The following is a 3,365-nucleotide window of genomic DNA, read 5'->3' on the forward strand; positions in this document are numbered from 1 at the left end:
GCAGGCGGATCACTTGAGGTCAGGAGTTCAAGACCAGCCTGACCAACATGGTGAAACCCAGTCTCTACTAAAAATACAAAAAGTAGCTGGGCGTGGCTGTGCGTGCCTGTAATCCCAGCTACCCGGGAGGCTGAGGCAAGAGAATTGCTTGGACCCGGGAGGCTGAGGCTGCGGGGAGCTGAGTTGGCGCCACTGCACTCCAGCCTGGGTGACAGAGCAAGACCCTGTCTCAAAAAAACAAACAAGGCTGGGCATGGTGGATCACGCCTGTAATCCCAGCACTTTGGGAGGCTGAGGCAGGCAGATCGCCTGAGCTCAGGAGTTCAAGACCATCCTGGCCAACATGTTAAAACTCTTGTCTCTACTAAAATACAAAAAATTAGCTGGGCATGGTCGTGTGCACCTTTAGTCCCAGCTACACGGGAGGCTGAGGCATGAGACTCGCTTGAGCCTGGGCGGTGGAGGTTGCGGTGAGCCGAGATGGTGCCACAGCACTCCAGCTTGGGCTATAGAGTGAGATTCTGTCTCAAAAACAAAAACAAGTATCTAGCAAGTTATCATTTGACACCTTTCTTTTGTTTTATCAAATAAATAAATAAATAAAGACCAGGGCATGAATTAACCTCAATGGAGCCTCATTTGCAGAAGAACCATTATTTTACTCAAATATCTAGAAAACAGAGTCTTGGCAGGGTGCAGGGGTTCACGACTGTAACTCCAACACTCTGGGAGGCCGAGGCAGGTGAATTGCTTGAACACTGGAGTTCAAGACCAGCCTGGGCAACATGGCGAGACTTCATCTCTGCAAAAAATACAAAAAAATCGTGGTGCATGCCTGTGATCCCAGCTACTCAGGAGGCTGAGGTGGGAGGATCGCATAAACCCAGGAGGTCGAGGCTGCAGTGAGCTGTAATGGTGCCACTGCACTCCAGCCTGGGTGACAGAGAGAGACGTTGTCTCAAAGAAGAAAAAAAGGAAAAAAAAAAAAAAGAGAGAGAGAACCTTCTAATTCAGTAAATACTGGGGACTAAGATGTTGTTAAATACACATATTTGTGGACAAAATATTATTTTAATTATAGTTGAATTAGAACCTGAATTTGAAATGAGTAAAACATTTTGAATATAAAATTGGAATTATTACTTGACTCACAAATAGAGCAGTGTTTTCATTTTTGGACATACTTTACTGCTTTTTTGGACTTTTCTGTCATTTCTACATGTTTTACAGTATAGGTACATTACTATGACAGTGTATGCTAGAAAAAAAATCCCTCTTCAGTGGATGAGAGTAGTTGACCACATTCTTGCTTCTCCTCCCTCCTCAGTGAAAGAAAACTAGCATTAATTAGAGGAAAAATGTTAACAGGTTAAGATTAAAAAAAAAAAATTTAGGCTAGGTGCACTGGCTCACACCTGTAATCCCAGCACTTTGGGAGGCCAAGGTAGGCGGATCATTTGAGGTCAGGAGTTCGAGACCAGCCTGGCCAACATGGTGAAACCCTGTCTCTACTAAAAATACAAAAAATTAGCTGGGCATGGTGGCAGGTGCCTGTAATCCCAGCTACTCGGAAGGCTGAGGCATGAGAATCGCTTGAACTCAGGAGGTGGACGTTGCAGTGAGCCGAGATCATGCCACTGCACTCTAGCCTGGGCAACAGAGCAAGACTCTGTCTCAAAAAGAAACAACAACAACAAAAATAATTTAAACCCAAATGTTTAATCAAGGGATGGGAAAATACTGAAAGCATTAAAAGTAGAAAGGTTCACACTTGTAATCTCAGCACTTTGGGAGGCTGAAGCAGGAGGATCGCTTGAGCCCAGGAATTTGAGACCAGCCTGGGCAACAGAGCGAGACCCTATCTCTACAAAAAATATTTATAAATAAAAAATTAGCCAGGCATGGTGGCGTGCACTTATAACCCCAGCTACTTGGGAGGCTGAGGTTGGAGGATCACCTGGGCCCAGGAGATAAAGGCTGGAGTGAGCCATGACTGCACCACTGCACTCCAGCCTGAGTGACAGAGCGAGACCCTGGCTCCAAGAAATAATAATCATAATCCAAAAGAAAAACAATATTCTATGTTAAGAAACAAAGATCTGGCTGCATCCAGTGGCTCAGGCCTGTAATCCCAGCACTTTGGGAGGCAGGCAGATCACCTGAGGTCAGGAGTTTGAGACCAGCCCAGCCAACATGGTGACACCCCATCTCTACTAAAAATACAAAAATTAGCCAGGTGTGGTGGCTCACACCTGTAATCCCAGCTACTTGGGAGGCTGAGACAGGAGAATTGCTTGAACCCGGGAGGCAGAGTTTGCTGTGACCTGATACTGTGCCATTGCACTCCAACCTGGGCGACAGAGTGAAAATCCGTCTGAGAAAGAAAGAACGGAAGAGAGAGAGAGAAAGAAAGATCTAGAAAAAGGAAAAATAGAGCCTTTAGCATGAGTAAAATGAAGTAAGGACAGCAGCGTCTCTAAGACAGTGAAGATGTGGTTTATGCTTCGAGGCTCCTGGGATTCCTTGGGAGGTCCAGGGACACAGTGAGTGGGTCTCCTTGGCCCAGCTCCTCCTTTGTCACACCCAGGGATCTTTTCGCCACAACTGTGGGTGCTCATGTCCCTTCCATTCCCATGCAAACAGGTGCTTAGCAGAAGCTCCAGCTTCAGATGAGAGTCTGAACAAAAAAATGTCTCAAAAAGAAACAACAACAACAAAAATAATTTAAACCCAAATGTTTAATCAAGGGATGGGAAAATAGTGAAAGCATTAAAAGTGGAAAGGTTCACGCTTGTAATCTCAGCACTTTGGGAGGCTGAAGCAGGAGAATGCTTCTCCTCTGCAGTGGTTCTAAGTCAAACCAAGACAAGTTGAATGGAGAGAAGCAGGCACAGTATTTCAGCTCAGCACAGTTCAGCTGTGAGCACAGGTCAGCTGTGTAATCTTAGTCTTGTTTCTGACCTGACAGGCCTCAAACTCCTGCCCACTGAATTTTAGCCTGGAATGTTTTCAGAGCTCAGATATGTTCTGCCTATGTCTTACCTGGTCACAGAGAATTTTAAAAAATACCCCAAGCCACAGGCTCCACATACAAACTGGGAAGATGAGGTCAGGCATTGTGGCTCACGCCTGTAATCCCAGCAATTTGGGAAGCCAAGGTGGGCGGATCACCTAAAGTCAGGAGTTTGAGACCAGCCTGGCCACCATGGTGAAACCCCGTCTCTACCAAAAATACAAAAATTAGCCAGGCGTGGTGGTGGGCGCCTGTAATCCCAGCTACTCGGGAGGCTGAGGCAGGAGAATTGCTTAAACCCGGGAGGTGGAGGTTGCAGTGAGCCGACATCGTGCCACTGCACTCCAGCCCA

General features: G+C 46.4%; 1 protein-coding gene across 1 annotated transcript in view; it reads left to right on the forward strand.

Annotated features, from left to right (window-relative positions):
- Positions 1-3,365, forward strand: part of LOC105525051 (general transcription factor II-I repeat domain-containing protein 2B) — a 32,314-nt gene that overhangs the window by 5,493 nt on the left and 23,456 nt on the right. The gene's annotated exons all lie outside the window — the stretch shown is intronic.

This window comes from Colobus angolensis, unplaced genomic scaffold (assembly GCF_000951035.1).
Source record: "Colobus angolensis palliatus isolate OR3802 unplaced genomic scaffold, Cang.pa_1.0 Scaffold516, whole genome shotgun sequence".
In the NCBI taxonomy this organism is placed as follows: domain Eukaryota; kingdom Metazoa; phylum Chordata; class Mammalia; order Primates; family Cercopithecidae; genus Colobus; species Colobus angolensis.